This window comes from Trachurus trachurus, assembly GCF_905171665.1.
Source record: "Trachurus trachurus genome assembly, chromosome: 9".
NCBI lineage: Eukaryota > Metazoa > Chordata > Actinopteri > Carangiformes > Carangidae > Trachurus > Trachurus trachurus.
Window position 1 is genome coordinate 13,707,232 of NC_139895.1, and position 22,479 is coordinate 13,729,710.

General features: G+C 43.0%; 1 protein-coding gene across 3 annotated transcripts in view; it reads right to left on the minus strand.

Annotated features, from left to right (window-relative positions):
• Positions 1 to 21,112, minus strand: part of atosb (atos homolog b) — a 30,833-nt gene extending 9,721 nt beyond the window's left edge. Inside the window, exons 1-3 of one of the 3 annotated variants that reach the window (XM_083979442.1) lie at positions 6,182 to 6,953; positions 5,632 to 5,716; positions 131 to 317 (exon numbers count right to left, since the gene is read on the minus strand). The gene's annotated coding sequence lies outside the window, so the exon portion shown is untranslated. Of the gene's footprint in view, positions 1 to 130; positions 318 to 5,631; positions 5,717 to 6,181; positions 6,954 to 20,721 lie in introns of those variants that run through there. The other 2 variants (XM_083979441.1, XM_083979440.1) reach the window with 2 other exon arrangements.
• Positions 21,113 to 22,479: the final 1,367 nt, after the last annotated feature.

A 22,479-nucleotide genomic window follows, 5' to 3' on the forward strand; every position in this document is an offset into this window, starting at 1 on the left:
CCCCAAACAACTTGGTCCTGCGACCTGATGCATTACATTACATCTGCATGTTTAATAATGACATTTAACATACAACTGTCTGCAATTAGTTATTTGGATCAAAATCATCATCATCATTCTTTAAACTAACCAGAGGGGCGGAGTGTCAGTGATGCAGGAGGCTCTTGAGAAGAAACGTTTCTGCACCAGAATCGGACATAACTCTACTGGGGCTCCCTCTGTGATTGGCTGGTAGCCAGACATGTCCTCCTTGGTCACCTAAGCGTTGGGTGTGGCATGGCTGTGACATCATGACAGGGTCATTCCACCCAAAATATCTAAAAAGACAAAAAAACAACATAAAAATTAAGTACTTCATTATGAACAGTTAGTTCATAAAGCACACACACAATGGCATATTCAAAGTATCCATACAGATGAAAGCCACAGATTAAGACACAATTAGGCCAACAAATGTAGGAAAAAGCAAAGAAAACATAATGTGCAAACACCCTAACCCGAACAACGCAAGAGACAAAACATTCAGTCAATAATAAATCTTCAATATCATCAAACCTCTTATCACGTATCATCACAAGTCAACTAAGACAGGCAGAGTCGTCTCATCCCTGTTATTGCCACAACAAAATATTTCTCTTCGAGAGTTGATATTTCCATTGCTAACTTGGCACGGACTGGTGAGAGAGGCCAAGAAAAGTGGGCCATTTCCGAACCCACTTGGACCAGAACTTGGGAATGTGGGTGGGGGATGGGGAGTGGGGCGGGAGGGGGGCACCAGTAGCCATGGCGACCAGTCGCCCAAGGATAACGGCTCCTTTGTGCTTGGCGACAAAGACGGGAGAAAAAGAAGCGGAGCCAGAGAGAGAGAGAGAGAGAGGGTGGGGTGGGGTGGGGGGGTTGCTGAGGGCGGTGGGTGACTGGTAAAGATGCTCCTCAAGGGAAATTTCTACATCATAGTGTGAATATTTCAACACAAGTAGTTGATTGCACATTTCACCCAGTGCTTAAACTGAAGAAAAAACAGCAAAGATAATCTGAGCCAGGACCCATATAAATATCAGTAATGAAGAGAAATACTTCTGGTCCCTGTTGAGACACGCGTTACGGCAACTTGTTACCTCACTTTCTTGCATTTTCCTTTTAATCATTGTGATGAAACAGTGGTGACTCTGGCCTAAAGATGCAGCAAGAGGAAAGAAAATGGAAATGTACGTAGTGTGATATACTCATGGCTAATTTCCAATGAAACGTATCCAGTGTTGGGACTGTGAGGGAAGTTGAATAAAAAAAAAACCTCCTCATATGACTACATAATATGAGGATCGAAGTAATACACTAGGTATTACTTACCCAGCTGCACTCGAGGTGACCTGTGGCAGGCATTTAAATTGCTTGGCTGACAAACAGCGTTAATATGAGCTAATATTGTGTTTCATAGCTTTGCTCCAACTAAATTCCCCATTCATTTGGGACAATACAGTCCTCAACTTGAACAAGAAAGGAGGGATTATCTGTCAAAGATGACGCAAGAATAAGAGGGATCCAGACAGTGACATAAAGGGGGAAATGGGGACAGACTGACCCTTCATTGCCCTTGTGCACATTATAGCCTGATATATACAACTGCATTATGATGGTATATCATAAATCAGAATCATGTTTTCCTCTTAGATCTGGTATGTGCAGTCAAACTGGCAACCTTTGGGAAAAAACAGACAGAAATTCACAAGGGAGATTTTTGCAGTAGAGCAGATGTGCATGTAAAATAGATCAAGATTTTTTAAACCTTCCACCATGAAACACAACATTTAAGGCCTGAATGCCTCTAATGTGTCTCTGCTGCTACAACTCATTGTTTTCTTGCTGGAGAATGAACAGGAAGGAAAATGGCAATGTCTCTGAAACATGAGCGCTCTGAAAACACACACCCACTGGTGCCCAAGCCGGGATTTTTTGGAGGACAAACACTAAACATGGAGGAGGCACTTGATTATTCTGCTGATATTTCTCTGGGTGGGGGACACCACAGTCCAAAGCAAAACAAGAACTGCCCTAGTATAACAGGGATATCTGATTAATTTCATTACAAAGTCAAAAGACAGACCGCATGACACACACATGTATGTATGTGAATGCAGTCAACAACACAATACAAGGAATCACCTCCTCCTGTTTTGTCCCCTCAAGGACAGGTGGAGTCTCCTGAGCGATTGCCCAGGGGGGGTCGGACGCAGCGAGTGGGGGGATGGGGAAGAATGGAGAGAGGAGTCAGTGGTGAGTATTTATAGTTAATGGCTGTGTCAGAGCTCACTGGGAGCACCCAAAGGCTCTGTGCTAGGCCCCGCTTGATTTCTGCCCTTATTTTGAACGGACTGAGAAGGAGGCTGGCAGAGGCCGCCCAGCCCTTTTCAGGCTCGATCCAGGAGCCAGCAGAGGAGGGGGAGACAGTCTGGCTTCACCCCAAGAAAGGCTTCAGGTTGCTGGGGTTGTGTGACAGCTCACACCTTTTTTTTTTATTTTTTTTTTTATACCCAATATGGATAAAGCAATAAAAACATTCTCTACATTGCATTTTCTATCAGTGATTGAAAAAATAAATCACAGTATCCTAAAATGTGTGTCTGTAGATGTTACACACTGCTGGCAGACTATAGGGGGCAACCTCAACGTGACACCGACTGACCAGCGCGCAATCATTCAGAAAGAGATGGAGCAAGAGAGGAAATGGTGAGATGACCGAAAAAGGAAAGAGAAACACCTGACAGCAGCCAGACAGAGACAGAGACAGAGAGAAGAGAGAGAGAGGATGGGGGGGGGACAGGCAGACCACTGCCAAGCCAGTGACCTTGAGTTAAGTATAAATACAGCAGGAACAGGTAGAGCTCACAGTGTCAGGGCCAAATCAGAGTTCAGAGACAACATAAACCTTGTTAGCTCATATTATAAATATTAGTCAATCTTTTGTGATTAAAAACACTTTAAAAATACAAGAGCTGTCCTGTGACTATGATACATGTATTAAAGCTACACAGATGAATGTACTGCAACCAGAGACCATATTAAGTAAAATAATCAGACCTCACATTGGAACATTGGTATTAAAAAGGCCCAAAATAGTCTTAAAAATCCTTCTAAGATAACTAATGATTTAATGCTGGGTAATCAGAAACATGAGACAAAAATGTATGTTGAAAAACAAAGACAGAAAAAACTCAAAAACCTAATATAATGATATGAAAACCCAGTAAAGTAGTCTACAGGACCAGCGGGACCAATGGATACAATATATAAATAAACAGAGCCAGTTTGCCTTGGCCCAGGTTTTGCTCTGGATCGAAAGGAGAGGAAGGCTCAGTCATTCTTACAAAAACATTCAAATAGATTAGCTAATGATCAAACCTGGGAAATGACTTTCCAGCAGCAATGAATAGGAAAATGAGCTGCACTGTGAAGAGAGAACCTCTATCTATTATCTATATTTATTTGCTGCCTAGATGCCCAGCAGGAAAAAAAAAGGGGGAATTACCATTCTGGCAATGATGACATGATCTAGGAAATCATTTATTTTTTCTGGGAAGTTTTGATTAGAGTCTCAAACGTGGTCGGACTAATAAATGTTATTGTGGACTTAAAAAACCTTCACATGAGCATCCCAGCCCGGAGGACTGAGGTCAACGGGTTCAAGCATTTTGCTCAGAAGATGGAAGAAGTATCCTTTTAAAAGGTGGACGTTCAGCTGCTGAGGTGAATTGAATTACACGCAAAACATGCGTGTCTCAATGAATGTGTGAGCAGCCTCTGGGCAGAGACAGACTGTGGTCATGAGGTCAGAGGCTGAAGGTCTGGGGGTCAGATGACCTGTAGCACACCAGGAGGAGGGGCAGAGGGACTTTGTTTCATCATGAGAGACACGGCGTCATGGGTGCTGGTAAAAAAAAAAAAAGGCAAAGCACTGATCTACATGTAGCTATAGATTTTTTTTTTTGCTTGTTAGTCCGACACAACACTGGTTACTGGAGTGGCAACAGTGCATTCAGCAAAACAGACCAGAGCAAAGTCACTAAGGGCCAGTTATGAACACTGGAAACTTTAAAAAAAAATCTGCTCAGGGGTGGAATAAATCACTCACGTACACACAACAAACTCAACCTTTCCATAAGGAGCTGTGCTGCCTGCCCTGCTCTGACCTAGAAACCAGCTCTCAGTCAAATGTATGGAGGTGAAGGGGGCAGAGTTCACAGCCAGCACCCATCCTAAGAAAACACCCTGACATTTGGCCTGCACACATTCATCACACACACACACCCATGATACGTGTGTATCTAATGCTCACTGTCACACACACACACACACAAGCACAGATGAACACAGCGTTCAAAGTCCCCATCTTTTCATCTCTTTCAACTACGTATTATAAGAAAATCAACAAATAAAAGTGACAAAGGGAGAATACGATCAACATTTGCACTACATGAATTTGTTTACAGTCCTTGTCAAAAGTAGAACAGACACGGCCACTGCATAGTTCAGATTTTTTTTGGCATGCTGTTTAACAGTTGCTGTACTCCACCTTTAAGAAATAGTTCATGGGAGAAAACAGCTGCTCTGTTAACTGCTGTTTTTTTTCTTTCATTTATTATAATACATTAGATTTTGTCCATAATATAAAGGCCTATATGTTAGCAGTATTGGAGCCACAACATTTGAGTCATTATGTTTCTCTTCCCCTCTTTAGGAACAGTTAAATAAAAGTGTAATACATTTCTAGATCCTACATTTCTGGCATGGAGGCTTAACGCATGTTCTCTCATAAGTTCTTTCACGTTATTCCACTGCATTCATTCAGTCCAATACACACAGATGTTTGAATTAAAAAAAAAAAAAAAAAAAAAACTTTCCAGTCTCAAATTCTTCTTGAATAATAAAGCCGAGTGCAGTGGCAGAGGCAGATAATAGCCTTCAGAGAGGCATTGGGCGGCAGAGCAGTGCCAGAGTAATCAAAACAAAAATGAGGCTGTGGCCTGGGCCGCGTGTTTCTATTTTTTAATCTTTAACACATCACATGAACATGCCAAAGCACATTTGCTGAGGAACATAACACTATATCAGATGTCCCTCTTTTAAAATGCTATTGTATTACCACATGACAAAAAGTACCCACTATGAAAAGGATGTCAAAAGAATTGCTACATGATGTTGGCTAAGTATGTTGCCAATGCCATGACCAGGAAAAGAAGTGTGCAGTGAACTTATTCGGCTTGCGGACGATGGGGTTAACTCTCCACGTTATAAACTATGACATCTAACATTTTTTTCAATCAGTGACATTAGCTTTGATCTTGAATGGGCCTTTTGTTAAAAACTGATCAGCTGCCCTCTGCCCTCCTTGTGTCCTGCCTGCGCCAGCCCTTTACACTCAGAGGTGTGATAGCATCAGCATGAGCTTAGCAGCCTCCCAAATGCCTCAATTGTCTCATCAACTTTTAGCACAACCCCACCCGAGCTACTCCCAGTGCCTGTGCCTGGAGGCTGATAAACACACTCACACATTTATGCACACACACACACTCACATACTTATATGCACACAAAGACATGCCAAGTGCTCCTACACACACATACAGACACTCACCTGTTGATTAGATTACAAGAGCCATCTACAGTTTGGAAATCTGCTGTCACTGGTGCACGACGAGGAAAGATCGAATGACAGCTTACTGTGTTTGTGAGTGTCAGACAAAGACAGAGGAGACAGGAAGCAGCGAAGAAAGACATGAAAGTGAGAGAGGCAAAGTTGATTGAAACTGATAAACCTGTGAGCAGCGTCACACCAAAACACACACAGACACACAGAGACACACACAGTGCTCAGGCTAGGGGGGAGTCATGGTCATGGCAGGCTAAACTAAGCTGGCTCAGTGACATAGTTGCTGAGAATGCTGTTTGACACAGGGTCCCTTTCTGTCTCTCTCTCTCTCCCTCCCTCCCTCTGTCTATATGTCTGCCTGCCTGTCTCTCTCTCTCTCTCTCTCTCTCTCTCTGCCTCGCTTTCATGTGGCCATTTTAGGAGACGTTGAGTGAGTCACCCGACGTGCACAGCTGACAATATGACAGCACATCATCAACAGCAGCGACATTGGTACAAGTTGACTTGACAGCAGGAGAACTTGTGTGACGCTCACCTTCTCCGACAGATGACAGAGTTTATCTCACTGCCTCATTTCTTTTGTCTCTCTCCTTCCTTCCTCTATTTCGCCTAGTGGCTGGATGGAGGGTGACTCTGCTGTGTTTTCTCTCTTTCTGTCTCTCTTTCTCTCCTCCTCCTCCTCCTCCTCCTGTGTTTTCTATTTCCACTGGGTCAGGCTGCCCTCTCTCTTTTCTCTCGACTCCCCGGGGTTTGGTTGTCTCTCTCTCTCTCTGTCTCTCTGCTTCCTTCCTCCTGAATAGGTGGCGTTGAGAAAGACGGAGAAAAGTCAACTTGCTGGGCCTCCCCTCCTCTTGTTTTTGTCTGGATGCCCGATAGCCTGCACTAACAGCTCTGTGTCTCTCTTCTGTTTTCTTCCTGTCTACCTCTCTCTCTCTCTCTCTCTCTCTCCACCCTCAGTCACACACATACACAAATCACAAGCCCATCAGCAACTCGCACCCCCCACTCGTCTTGCTTGTTCCCTCCCTCTCTCTCTCTCTCTCTCTCTCTCTCTCTCTAGCGATTCACCCCCTCCTCCTCCGTCCTTCTTCTTTTCTCCCGTTCGCGCCCCTCCAAAATATCTGGAATACAAAAGCCACTCCACATGCTAGCAATCCCCCCTTTCCTCAACTCCCATCCCCTCTCTTCCTCACCCCTCTCGTCTCTTCCTCTATCTACACCCAGGCCCCTCCTTTCCTCCCCTCTCTCTCTCTCTCTTTCTCTCTCTGTATGTGTGTGTGTTTCCTCTCAGCTGATAGAGCAAGGTGTGCTTTGCTCACTCAGCAGTGAAGGCATACAGGGGAAAGAAAAGGAGGAGGGGGGTGCCAGCTGATTGGCTAGAGAAAAGGGGGGTCAGCTGCACTGGCTGAGTTCCTGATTGGCCAGGGGGAAGGAGTGCAAGCGAGAGGGGGAGGGAGGGAGGGAGGCATGGCGAGCTGAAACCCCGCCCACTTGCCCCGGCTCGGCCTGTTCTGCACAAGTAAAAAGAAAACAAAACCATAACAGCCTAAAGAGCACTTTCCCCAAACACTGTGTGTGTGTGTGTGTGTGTGTGTGTGTGTCCCCTTGACAGCTTCAAGCATGTTCTGTGTACATTGTTTAACTTGTGTAATCTCTTCCCCACAACACAACCACATGTGTCGCTGTGCGTCTGTGTGTGTGTTTTTTAAGTACAACACCTAATAAAAGGAGTTACTGCCTCGGAGAAGAAAGACACACACAAACAAACAGCGATGTGGTTCACCTACCCCCCTTCTTCTTTATTCACACACACACACACTAAAGAACATAAAGGGACACGCACTGTGTGTGTAGCATGTGATGTACACAGCATCTACTGTATCTACGCAGGCTAAAAAAGCAGAAGGCTTATCTACTGCTGGAGTACAGATAGAGAATGAAGTGAATGCAGGAAGGTTTATCAGTAGAGGACCAGCAGCAGCACTCGTTCGTGTGTGTGTGTGTGTGTGTGTGTGTGCGCGTCCGTATGTGTGTATCTGGCCATCTGAGAGCTAATAAGGAACAGCATGTTGACTGGGCAAGAACTATTTTGAACAGAGCGTCGTGGTTAAGCTACACAACAGTGCAAGCAGGGCAGCGCATCACACACTTGTGCGCGTTCTCTCACCTCACACACAGAACGCAGTGGGCGGAGATTACGCAAGTTCAAGCACTGAGCTCAAAACATACCTGAGGTTGTCAAAGCACACAACTTCAACCAGCCCTCTTGTCACAAACACACACATCTAGCAGCCACTTATGCATTGTCCCCATTTAGGGGTTGCTTTATTATCAGGAGTCTGTTGGTTGAGGCAAGAGAGAGACAAACCTATTGATAGCTCTCTGTGTCTCTTTATTTTTCACTCTTTCCCTGACTCCTCATATAGTTTATATCTCCCTCGAGCTCAGCTTCCATCTGTGACAGCCCACCTCTGTTTCCAAAACAGGTAGAAGAATGTACACTTGAAGGTTGCTGCCTGAGCTGCTATATTATCACTGTGACACAGAGGGATTGACAGGGCATTGTGTAGTTTTGTTGAGTTTTGAGAGTGTGATAGGATGTAAAGATTTTAAAACTCCTAGATGAATACCTCTGTTATTTTAACACTGTAAGGTTCAGTTGAGTAAACACGTTTGTTACAAGGGGGAAATATTTATTTTAGCACCATTTATCACAAAATAAGTACAAAAAAAGTTCCTTACAATCATGAAATTAAGACGGTGCCTCTTTTACCTTTTTCAGGTTGGTTGTGAACAACATTTAAAAACTTATATTAACATAGTCGTAGGTAGGATGAGAAGTTCTCTTCAACCATCAGACCAAATACTGTAAATACTGGTTGAATCTAAACTGCTCGCTCTATACTAACAACTATTCCAAACCCCTTTATATAACTCAGGTAAACATGTTAAATACTAACTTTTGAGAGGGAACGTTATGTTTATCTGATCATGAAAAGCTTTCTGAAACTATTAATCACTTATCAAAATAGCTGCAGATTAATGTCATGGCAATGAAAAGCTGATTGATTGATGACCTAATTGCTTCAGCTCTATACCTGCATGCCCTGCAGTATGCATACATTTGTGCGGGGGTGTGCGTGCGCGGGCCATATAAAAAGTTGAGCGGAGAGGAGGTTTGAAAAACAAGACACGTCTTCAGCTACATACCTCCAAATATAGAGATGTGGGGATGGGGGAGAGGGGAAAAGGGGGGTGGTGGAAGACAGAGACAGCAAGCAGAGACAGACGAAGGAAGATAAACTGACAGGAGAGGAGTGAAATCAGCGGAGGACTCTGTCGTCAAAAAGGCTGAGCTGTCGCTTTTGACAGCACAGATTTAAAAAAAAAAAAGAAAAGAGAGGAAAGGAAAGAAGAAGCTGTAATAGTGGGGGCTGTTAACCAACAGGACTGTATTTAGTATCTTGTGTTTCAGCATACACAAACACACACACACACACACACACACACACTTCTGCACCTTTAAGAGCCAATGCTGCCCTCCATATTTGGGCAAAAGGGGGCGTGTCCTCTACATGAAGCCCCTCCTCCACTCGAGGGCACCCTGAGTGCAGCTGAGGAGAAAGAGGCATTGAAAACACACAGTCGCTCACATTCCTTTAAACGCATGCATTGATGAGAGTCTGACATGAGAGCATGGCCGTGTTTGTTATGATGTTGTTAACGTCTTAAAAACAACGTGTGGATTTTTCCAATCGTGGCAAATTGAAACACACACAGCTTCCTCTCTCACACACACATACACACACACACACACATACAGACATGCGTTGTTTTGTGAGGCCTCTCAAAGTGACACCAGCTGTGTGTTTTCTTGAAGGGGTGGGTGGAGGTGGAGGTGGTGGTGGTAGGGTGGGGGGGGTTTACCCACCAGCTCCATAACAACCCGCAGCCTTGAAAAACTTGAAGAACTTCAATCTGACTCTTACAACCACCTCAAAAACTCTGCTTGAGGAAAAAAAAAATCAGTCGGTCACAGTTTCAAATGGCCACTGTTAAATATCGAAAACAAGCTCCGATTCACCCTCCTCTCTCGGGGAGGGAGAGAACAAAAGGAGGTGAGGAAGAGGGGAGGTGGAGGAAGGGTGGGAAAGGAAAGTGTGTGTGTGTGTGTGTGTGTGTGTGTGTGTGTGTGTGTGTGTGTGTGTGTGTGTGTGTGTGTGTGACTGTGTGAGTAAAGGGAGGGGGGGGGGGGGGGGGGGTCGGTGGTTCTGTGTGGATCCCTGTGTGTGTTGGGTGTCCGTTTCTTATGGCATGCAGGAGAGCGTGTTAGCAGTGCACACACGGAGACATATGTGTGCGTGGCGAGAGAGTGAGCGGCCAAACGGTGGACATCAGGAAAAGTGTCCGATGTGCCAGAGCAATTTTCACAGCTAATATTTACTGGGAAACTGCGAGCAAATGGTGTGTGTGTTGACTTGCTGCTTCAAATTTCATTTTTACTCTGTGATGCAACGTGTCTGGTTTTACTGTAACATTCAAGTGAATTAAAATGTGCAGTGTAATTACACAGAAATATTAAAGGACGGCTGACATTTACAGAGGCCTTTTCAACTGTGAAGCACTTGAATTATATATAGTATTAAAATTAAATCAAGTATAAAGTGTAAATTCAAAACTTCATGCTTAATCTTAGTTTTCATTTTCTATTTTTTTTTCGACATTTCAGCCCAGATTTCTCGGCAGACCACGGTCCTGTTATTCAGGATTTTACAGTATAACAGGATTGACTGAGGTGCTTTACCTGCCAGTTATAGCTTTAAGCTATAAACCACACCCGACAATCCCATATAAGCATAACTTTACCGTTATCAGATAGCAAGTTCCTGTTGAGCTCCTAAGAATGCTCTCTTTATATTTACATTTCTAAAGGAGTGTGACAATCTGGTGAGATGAACTCTCTTCTGAAAGGGCATGTTTAACCAGCTGCCTGTTGATAAATAAGCTCACTATGCTGAAAGGAGACAGAGATCCTATTTAAGTGTAATCATTTAACTTTAGTGCTAAGGGAAAAAAACTGTGTGCATGTGTGTGTTTGTCATTTAAGCAAATTCACTAGATATATTTGACAGACAAAACCACAAATGGTTTATGCTTAAATGTTGTCAGGGTCTAATTTATGGTATGTTAAAATTGGGCAGATGCAGTGAAAAACACACTGGACCAGTGTCCAAATAAAACCTTCCTAAAATAAGTTTTGTTTGTTTTTCCATTACCAAATATGTCTCTCCATCCACTCCTGCAAACATGTCTGACCATACACGTATTAATCTAGAGCACTGCAGCACTGCGACACGACTTGACTCTGCAAGTGTGGAAAGTTTTTCTTTTGTGCACTCTGCAATCTGGGATTAAAGTTGTTCACACAGATAATGAAAGCTTCGCATGAATCCCATATTTCTGCCCACCCCTTAATGCATCATCAAAAATTAAATGTTATTTCCCAACTTTCTTATCCACACCCATTACTAATGTTATGTCCTGATTTTCTATGCAAGTCTGGTCACATTCTGCTGTTTTGCTAACCCTCCTTCTGGCCATGTGCATTTGTTTACAGCTGGCGAGAAATCAATCAATAGAGCTGTAGATAACGTTATTTATCATAGTTTAATCTGTCATGAACAAGAGATTCCGGGTTACGGGGTGCATTTGCGTCGCAGTGCGCAGAGACGAGAGCTGGGACACCGGGGCGGCGGCACTGATCTTGCAAAGTTGTTTTTCAGCCAAAAAGGCAGAGACAAGTTACAAGTAATTTATAGTTCCTCTTTAATCGTCAAATATTTCACCTTTGCAGGAGTACAGCTTTTTACTCAGTGAGATACTAGGTCCAAAAAAAAGAGGTTTGGTTGAAACACTTGTTGTGGAGAAGATGGGGATAAAAACGGAAGAGGAAACAAAAATCAAGCAGCGCATGATTGTGTCCAGTGAGAAAAGAGAGAGAGACAGTGCAATGGGAAGAAATGCAGAGAGGTGGGGAGGAGTGTGGCACCCTGAGTCTTGGTGACAGGCCGGGCCAGCTCAGAGGATGGAATGTTCCAGAGAAATATGCTGCCTATTCGTGGAGGACAGGAAATAAAGCTCCCTCGCTCCCTCTCTCTACCTCTCCTCCTTTCCCTCTCCGGTCAGGCCTCAATTTTTCACCCTGAATTCGGCTGCCTTTCTCAGTAACATCACCTCTTTGTCTACGTCTGTTTCGCCGCTCTCTCTCCTCCCTTTTCCTGGCCTTTGGGTATTTTTTTCCCTCCTTTTTGTGCATCTTCCTCCGTCAGTCTAAAATCAATTCCCTTTTTTTTCCTTTCTCCTCCTCTCTTTCATGCTTGGGGAACTCACTCAGCATGGTGTTGCACCACTCAGACTGGCAGCGTCTGAAAGTAGTCTAGCTTGCCATCTGGGCAGTGAAAGGAAGAGGAAAAAAAATATCACTTTCTTTGTAGCAGAGCTCGCTAATACCTAGAACCAGAGCATACTGTCACTATTTAACCAGCCAACCTGACTCATGATCAGTCCCCCTGGCCTAAGTGGATGGAGGAGAAGATTACATTAGCAGTTAGAGCTCATTAATACCCACGGGTCTATGTTCAGTTTAGGACGGCAGGATATGTGCAAAAAGAGGAAAAACAAAGCACAACTCAAATCTGACTTTAAGGACAAGTGTTATATAGCTAAACTGAAAGACCAGCGAAGTGAAGCTTGCACACGTGCATGTTTATGAACACACACATAGTGGCTCATCCATTTGGGTGGTGTGCATGGGGGGTGTTAAAGGGTGAAGGGTAGAGAGGGGTCTGGCCAGGGTTAATCCAGAGATCAGTCCACACACACACACACGCACAAGCACACACATGCACAAACGCACACGCACACGCTTGCAGTCGTTAAGCAGCAGTTAATAATGAGAAGCTTTGGTACCACAGGAGTTGCTGCTCAGTGTGTTTGAGCCGGAGGCAGGGCGGCCCTCACTCAGCGTGTTTGCAGCAGCTCCTAACACGCATCAGAGTCCAAATAGGCAACTAGACAAAACACAATCAACCTAAATAAACTGGATGAAAACTGGCGGCTCTTTGATTTAGCAAATATCAAATCCAGGCAGCACATAAAACTACATTTTATAAGGTTGAAGCGGTTCACTAGAACTCCGTCCTCTAAAATCAAATGCATCTTGAAGGCAAACTGAGCTAATGTGCCGCCCTCAGCACTGCGAGCAGTTCAGAGAAGTATGCCCTCATCAACATAATCATAATAAGGGTTTCTTTACCATAGCTTTAAGTTAGTAGCATGCCCTGCAAGTGGCTTTGCATGTGTTTGTTATAAACCAAACCACTGAAGAAGTTAATAATTAATGATTACAGAAAATTACAGAACACATTTCACGGCAATCCAAGAGAAAAAGGTCAGGGGAATCCTCAATTCATTTAGATGACATCTACTAGTGGGAGCCACTTATATTTATCCAAAATGAAATACCAATACATTGAAATCAATCCTGTGGGCACCATAAAAAAAATCTGCATCTGATTTCATGGGAATCCACTAATTTGTAAGTTAGAAATTTCAGCGTGGAGCAATACTGTAGACTGATTGTTCCACTGACTGAACAATAAACACTGCCATCCTCAGAGCTGTGCCACCAGCACAGAGCTAAAAAAGATGCTTCAGTTGGGAAAGGCTACCATACTCTGTTAATCACTTAATTACCTACCCCGGATTTCTACGAACGTCTCTGATGGCACAAGACCAGCCAGGCAAACACACACAAATGTTTCTATGACAGCACATTAAAGAACCACAGCCACGTGTCGTGTACGCATGTAAAGATGCAGATGTGTCCTGATGATAAAACAAAAGAGATTTCTACATATTTTCTACCGTGTCTAGGACTCGCTTCACTTGAGCTTTAACTGAAAATAAACGTGCAGACGCTCATGCACATGTAGCGCTGTATTGCTTGCAGGTGTTTTCTCTATACCACAGCTTTGAAACTCTCTGGGAGGACACGAGACGCACGGATGCTTTCAGGCCCGCAGGAAATACGCTGTTTCAACTGAATGCAACATACAGTACAAACATCTATGCATCTTGGATCATTACCTGAGGCTTCTTGCTGTTGTCTATTCAAACATAAAATCCAGTACGTAAAACAATAATATTAATGAATTTCCAAGCGTGGGTATTACTGTTTTCTATAGGGAAAGCTTCCTTCAGTCTCGATGAAAGTCAATTTGAGTGACAAATGATGCATGCAAAGGCCCGGTCCTGTAATACATACTCAGCCTCTGCAAGATGGAAAGATGGGATGGAGGGCTTTGATGCTTGACGAGGGGAAAGAGACAAATGACAAGATAGCACAGAGTAATGGACAGAGGGAACAAGATAGGGATGGAAGGGAGGGAGGGAGGCAGAGAGTGACCAGGTCTTAGCTTGATAAGCTCTGTGTTGACCTATATAATGCACACACAGATATATCTGCACTCCAACATAGATCTACTTATTGATTCTGGTGTGTGTGTGTATGTGTGGAAGTGAACATGAACAGACTAGATGGCTCACAGGCTACACACTGCATTTTTATTTTTAACAAGTGTATTTGTGTGCTAAGTCATTCATTAGAATAAAGTATGAAACTCGACCCACTCGTGAGGCTCCTAGCGCTGGATTTCCGACGTCTCTGCGATATCAGTAGCACCCAAGAGGTTGCTCCTTATTTATACTCAATTATGAGTGTGAAAGCCCCGCAGCAGAGCACGTTATTACCAAAATACACAGATTGCACATCAACAACAATTCATCCTAGATTTGTTTTCTAAGTTGTATAATTAAAACCAAAACAAAGAAGACTATCGATGCAAAACTGATATAAACAGTCCACGGCTCAAACTGTGCTTTCTCAGCCGTGGTAAATTTTCTTGGGGCAATAGCCTATATCCACTGAATAATCTTTCACCATCCACCTACCTAGATATTTGAGTTTAAATATTTGTGCATTAGTGGTCACTGTGGCACTTCCTCCAACCCCAAATAGGGCAGTTTGTTTTCGCCCAACAAACAGTCCTGAATGCAAACATATTCAGTGTAATGTGATATTGCGCAAATTTGAGAAGCTAGAACCTGCAGATTCAGGCTACAACTAACAATTATATTCATTACTGGTTAATCTGACAATCATTTTCTTGAATGATCGATTAATTATTTTGTCTAAATCCTGTCATAATCTCACAAAGCCTGAGGTGTGGCTGTGCTGTTAAATACTGACTAAGACAAATAACAAATCCTCATGACTAAGGAACTGGAACAAGGGAAACAATGTGCATTCATGCAGTTTACGCATGAATACATGAATGAATTAGTTGCTGATAACCTTTCTGTTGGATGACTTATTAATTAACTGACTCAATGTTTTGGCTCAGCAGTACAAACTAAACACTCACAGAGAAGTCAAAGACAGTCTGAGATAAAAACTCTCACACACCCACACTGCGCAGAAGTGCACTTTGCCTCTCAGGGTGTAATGTCAAACCATGCTGATTTATTCAGCAGGTGGTTTGGTCGCCCTGCCACCCTCCTCTCACTCTCTCTCCGACCGGATTTCTGTTGTCATCTGCGTTTGAATAAAATAGAGCAGCCGGCTAATTCAGATGGAGCATTCAATAGGATTATCTATCAAAAGGTGCAAAGCTATTTTCCTAATTCTACTAGAATTGAAACATGAGTATGAATAAAATACTGGTATGTACACTGGGTACGGAAAGTATTCAGACCCATTCCGATTTTTCACTCTTTATTTCATTGCAGCCATTTGCTAAAATCAAAAAAGTTCTTTTTTTTTCTCGTTAATGTACACTCAGCACCCCATCTTGACAGAAAAAAACAGAAATGTAGAAATTTTTGCAAATTTATTAAAAAAGAAAAACTGAAATATCACATGGTCATAAGTATTCAGACCCCTTTAAATTTTTCACTTTGCAGCCATTTTCTAAAATCAAAAAAGTTAATTTTATTTCTCATTAATGTACACTCAGCACCCCAGCTTGACAGAAAAAAACAGAAATGTAGAATTTTTTGCAAATCTATTAAAAAAGAAAAACTGAAATATCACATGGTCATAAGTAACCCTTTGCTGTGACACTCATATTTAACTCACATGCTGTCCATTTCTTCTGATCCTCCTTGAGATGGTTCTACTCCTTCATTGGAGGTTACAAAAGAATTTCTGCAGCACTCAAGGTTCCTAAGAGCACAGTGGCCTCCATAATCCTTAAATGGAAGAAGTTTGGGACGACCAGAACTCTTCCTAGACCTGGCCGTCCAGCCAAACTGAGCAATAGTGGGAGAAGAGCCTTGGTGAGAGAGGTAAAGAAGAACCCAAAGATCACTGTGGCTGAGTTCCAGAGATGCAGTGGGGAGATGGGAGAAAGTTCCAGATGGTCAACTATCACTGCAGCCCTCCACCAGTCGGGGCTTTATGGCAGAGTGGCCCGACGGAAGCCTCTCCTCAGTGCAAGACATATGAAAGCCCGCATAGAGTTTGCCAAAAAACACATGAAGGACTCCCAGACTATGAGAAATAGGATTCTCTGGTCTGATGAGACGAAGATTGAACTTTTTGCAATTAATTCTAAGCGGTATGTGTGGAGAAAACCAGGCACTGCTCATCACCTGCCCAATACAAAGGGCTGCAGTGATAGTTGACTTTGTGGAACTTTCTCCCATCTCCCCACTGCATCTCTGGAGCTCAGCCACAGTGATCTTTGGGTTCTTCTTTACCTCTCTCACCAAGGCTCTTCTCCCACGATTGCTCAGTTTGGCTGGACGGCCAGGTCTAGGAAGAGTTCTGGTCGTCCCAAACTTCTTCCATTTAAGGATTATGGAGGCCACTGTGCTCTTAGGAACCTTGAGTGCTGCAGAAATTCTTTTGTAACCTCCAATGAAGGAGTAGAACCATCTCAAGGAGGATCAGAAGAAATGGACAGCATGCGAGTTAAATATGAGTGTCACAGCAAAGGGTTACTTATGACCATGTGATATTTCAGTTTTTCTTTTTTAATAAATTTGCAAAAAATTCTACATTTCTGTTTTTTTTCTGTCAAGCTGGGGTGCTGAGTGTACATTAATGAGAAATAAAATGAACTTTTTTGATTTTAGCAAATGGCTGCAAAGTGAAAAATTTAAAGGGGTCTGAATACTTATGACCATGTGATATTTCAGTTTTTCTTTTTTAATAGATTTGCAAAAAATTCTACACTTCTGTTTTTTTCAGTCAAGATGGGGTGCTGAGTGTACATTAATGAGAAATAAAATGAACTTTTTTGATTTTAACAAATGGCTGCAATGAAACAAAGAGTGAAAAATGTAAAGGGGTCTGAATACTTTCCGTACCCACTGTAACTCAGATAGTGTATTCTGCTACATTTTATCCATTAGCATAAATGCTAATTGGCATTCTGAATATTTCCATTCTTCCATTAAATACTTGATCGAGTTATGAGTTTATGCCTCTCTGTCCGTCTGTCTTCCCTTTTTTCTGTTCACTGTTCATTTGACCAACTCTGGCATCTAACAACCAGTTATCCACTTATTCACAAGGTCAATCAGATGCAATAAATTAAAATGCCATTCAATCCTGGCTGAAGTGGCCTGATAAAACGCCTGCGAGAAGTCTGTCTCAGCCACTTAGATTGGACTTAGAAATGACACACTGAAATAGAAAAGCTCTGATGAGGTGTCTATTTCATTATTTTCCTACGTCTAACTGTCAGCAGACTTAGACCCTGTCCCTGCACCACTTTTAAAACACTCTCCAGATGCTCACTTATTCCAAGCATCATTGAGATCATTGGCGTTCCCTTCCTTGCCCTATGAATAGCTTGACACTGTCAGTCAGGGTGAACACAGTTACACACACACACACACACACACACACACACACACACACACACACACACACACACACACTGCTGACACTGCTGTTTGTAAGAGGACTAACTACTTCCTCTTATTGACAGAGTGTTAAGTGGACTAACTGCCCTTTAATGGTAAGCCTGGACCTGGGTTTAGTTAGTGTGTTAGTGTGTTGGTGTGTGTACAACTGTGTGTAAATACCTGGAGTTACAGAGTGAAGGGTCTCGAGGTTAAAGGTACACCAGCTGAAGCTGCACAGGTGCTATTTTAGCAGCTTGGGAATAAGCTGTTATTAGGGAGATAAAACACACACACACAACTTTACCCTAACGTACAATGTCAATAAATGTGTTTCCTGTAGCTTCTTTATCTCCGCAAAACAGACCACTGCAGAGATGTCTTTACTCTGGACGCTTTTTCCGAGAAGTCGTTTAAAAGCGAGGATATCTGGTTATCACTGAAGGTGAAAATGACGTAGACATGCTCACAGTTTTATGCCATACTCTGACCTGTCTGTTTGTTAATTTTATGTTTCATCTCAAGCTGCCCACGCTCTGTCCCTGGCCTGAACAATGCATCTTCTTCAGCAAACAGCAACTGCTTTGTGATAAATGTATTAATGTCACGCTTCCACAGAAAATCAGTAAAGACATAATTTGCCAGTCTTGCTTTGTAGCACATATGGGGTTTGTGTGACTAGAAGGACCTTTAGCTTGACAAGGTTCATACTGACATATATAGACAGGAACATATTATTATAGAGAAGCTACAAAGGGAGGTACCATTTATGTGTTTTATGACACAGAGAGAGAGAGAGAGAGACATTGTTCCTGTCAGTCCACCAGCCAGTACTGGTTCTTGGTGATTGGCTTAAGGCTGCTATGTACTAATACACAAATTCACGGTGACATTCACATACTTGTTCGTCGACATATGTGGGAAGCTTTTCCTCCTCTACCCTTGAATTTAGCCCCAAGTGGTGACATAGTTCTTTATCTAATAAAAGGTAGGCACTCTAGCTGTTAAGGATGAAAGTACAACATGCAACTCTCTCTCTCACACACATACACACTCAAAAACAGACACACTAGGGATCAATATAGCCCTGGAGCATTGTTGCTTGTTACTGGATCTAACCCATATAATCATCTGTAATCTCTGACATCAAATCCTGCAGACACATTGGAGGCCTGACAACATGCCTTCATCAGCTCATAGCGTTTAATAACCACCCCCACTTTCCACACACACACACACACAAAAGAGCACTGCCAGGTACAGACGCCAGAAAGGAGAACTGCAACCATGAGCCGTAACCACTCAGCCAGAGAGCCATGAGAGGCATGAAAGGGTAAAATCAAACATAGACTGGATGCACCGAGGGCTCCACTGTGAATTGTGTCCTATATAACTTGGATCCCTATGAGCTGCGACTAAGTGTGTGAATAACATTGTATGTTACAGCTGATTGGCAGGTCGAGTTAAAAGAGCCCGATGCAGGCTAATGTGTAACAGAGCCTGTGAGTCAGAGAGAATCAAGAGAAAATTGGCTCTTACGGTATTACAAGTCTCAAGTATTGACTAAAATGTACTCAACAGCCTAACAAGACACTCGTGGCTTCATATTCTGCCTTAAGAACACACATGGGCATCCCATGACCACAGTCCTGCTTAACTTAATGTACTTGGCTGAACAGTAAACACAGGAGCATATCATATACCTCCCTGAGGTTGAATATATTAGTAGCTAGGCAAACAGACAAGTCATCACCAGGGGATTCCTTCTACTGATTCCTTCCCATGCACAAAACATCCCACATTCATCCTGGCTGAGTTTTTGATCCTCACTGACCTTCCTATCCTTTTAAAGCAAGTCTGTTTTCTGAGTTTCTTTGTTTCGAATGAAGAAAACACACCATCTTGGTTTAAGCATTTAAAGAACTGAAGTCAAAGTGTGATTATGCACAGGGCAAGCCCAGACTCAGGACTGCTGAACAACATGCACCTCGCCTTCAGGGTTGGTTACAGCAAAGATCTGCATGACGTCACACTCAGCTGAGGACAAAGCCCACTGGTTTACTCGCAGACAGAGAGGTGGGGGGTGGCTGTCAGACCAAGGCAAGGACAAGCACTAGAGAGTGAAAAATGTAGACTTGTATAAGGATTTGCTGCAGCAGTGTGTGTGTATGTGTGTGTTTGTGTGCAGAAATCTCTATTCACATACATGTGAGACAGCTGGTGGTCCTCCATATGCACGTGTGCTGTAATGGTGATGTAGAGTGAGTGTGACTGCATATGCACGTGTGTCTAATGTATATGTCAGAGCCATGATGACCTGCTCCTTAGGACAATGGGAGGAAGTGCTTTGCAGCTGAGCATACTAACACAGTAATAACTGACTCTATTAACACTTAATAGTTTTTACAAACACACTGTACCAAGGGTTTAATGACAACCCTTAATGCCCTCTTTACTGCATGATGCAATGCAACTCCCAAATGCAATCCATGGGAACAATACGCCCACTGTACCCAGTGCTGTCCTCTCTCTCCTGAGAGCTTTACAGTGATCATCATCACTCCACCCGCTGAGCTACAGTCATAATCTCACAGATATATGCCAGTGCTGTTGATCCCTCCTTCTTGCAAAGCCCATACATGCAACAATCCCAGGAGGGCATGAGTATAGTGTGCAGCGCAGTTATACCAGAATTAAATATTTACACTTTTGCATCTTGATGGGGCCATCCATAGCCATGACGGTGAGTGATGGACTGTGGTTTCTATCCATCACTTTGTCCCTAACCACCGCAGAGTGCACGCACACACACACACAGAGAGACACATAAAGAAAGAGTGAGGGAGGCAGACAAAGCAAGGGGAACGCCCCCTGCACCCTGCAAGATACTGGCAGGTCATCAGCTGGCTTAGGCTGGATTCCAGTCATTCTTTGCTCAGATTCACACATTGATAAAGAAATTGATGACTGGTTAACAAGGAATTAATCAAGAACACAAACCTTTGTGCTATTTTCACACATATCTAGCTTTAAAGTTCACACAATGCAGACAGAAGGTTAGGCTGTAACTAGCTAGCTTGTCATATCTTTGACTCGACTTACCTTATTTTCAACAAAAGAGGGGGAAAAAAATGTGGATTCAAGAAGATGGGGGAAACACAGGCTGAAGTGACGCGTCCCTGTCGTCTGGGAGTTTGGCCTTTCTGTGTTATCTCTCTGCTGTGGTGTTGACTGCTGCTGCGTTGTCGGATTCCAGGTTGCTAACGTTACCGTGGCGAAAAATCGAACTTCGAAGCCAAAAGCCGTTAGTCGCCTTAGCTCCAGGTGCCTGACGGGTAAAATAAACCAGACTGTTTTTAAGTCTCTTCTTGCCACATAGGTTGCTCGCTTTTGCTAGCTGTCTACGTCCCTTCCTCTCTGTGCCTGTCTCCTTCTTTTTGTGTGTGTGTGTGAGCTCGCAGCTGTTTTCGTTGTTTCAACCTTTGCCTGAAATTCCTCCTCTGTCCCTTTAAGCGTCGACGTTTCCGGGGTTTTGCCAGTTAATATGAAGGGAGGCGGGGCTTCACGGCCAGCTGAGCGCCTGTCATTTAAGCGATTGGCCGCTTCTGTTCCCCTCAGCCAATCAGCGCTCGGGGATTAGGCCGTCTTTAAAACATGCAGATTTATTCAAAAATCCCGGCCCTGTGATTGGACAATGGATTAACCCAAGGACCGCCCAGTACACGTGCTTTTTCTCCCCTCCCATTCTTTACCGCTAAGGAGGACGGCTGTTGTGCTTGTCAATAGATCTTTTGATATTTCACAGAAAACTACAAGACAACCACGTACTGGTGTACTAAACAAACATCACACTGGTATACAGTACCGACATAAACATGATGTTAAAACTATAAACGGCAACGTTTAAATTTGATGTCAAATGTATGGTAACCCCCGTCTTTTCTTCCGCCTCTACTGAAACAGGCCTGGCCATGTTGTCACAGAGCTAAGAATAGATCAGCTACACGTTGTATCCCCATATTGCTTTGCGCTGCACTGAGCTCCACGCCCATCTACCCAGAGCACACTGGGGCCTGATTATTCTTTGCTGCCAAGAGGAGGAAGCCTGTAGAGATAAAAGAAAGGCCTACTAAAAGCCCAAGGAATCACGCACTGTAAATGATGTTGCTCTTTGCTATTCATCCATCCATACTCTGATGTTCCACTTGGCAGTGCAACTGCTGTATATTTCACACAGTAACAGTATGTCTTATCCTAAATGCAATCCATGGATAAAAGGCAAATCATTACACCTCTTATAAAAGCAGTCATTTCCTTACAAATGCAGCATTTGGAGCTTAACGATTATCAGAATGGTTTTAATTTTTGTTTACCTCATGGTATATAACTTGAAGAAACAACTGTGTAATCCTTTTTTCTATTAAAAGGCATTAGAAAAGACGGTATACTTTGTTGTTTTACAGAGGATTGACTGCATTCAGACATAAGAAAATTACAGTTTTTGATGGTTTTATAGCTTATCTCAAAGTGACATTTGCATACAGCCTCTAAGCCTTTCGCAGTGATTCACCATGTAACATGATCTGAAAAGGGAAATGAAAGCCCATCAGTTGTTGTAAAGGTTCACTGAAGAACATAAATAAATAAATAAAAGAGTGAGATATTTATTTAAGACCACAACTACTGAGACTGTAGCTCCCATTATGTGTATGGGTTGTTTACAAAATAATACTTAAGTGAGAATCTGAGGGGGGAAAAAAACATACAAAAACAAAATATGTCAATACAAACACCACAATATCAAATATCTGATATATGAAACTGAAAATATTAAGGTGTTAATTAATCGTTATCTTGATG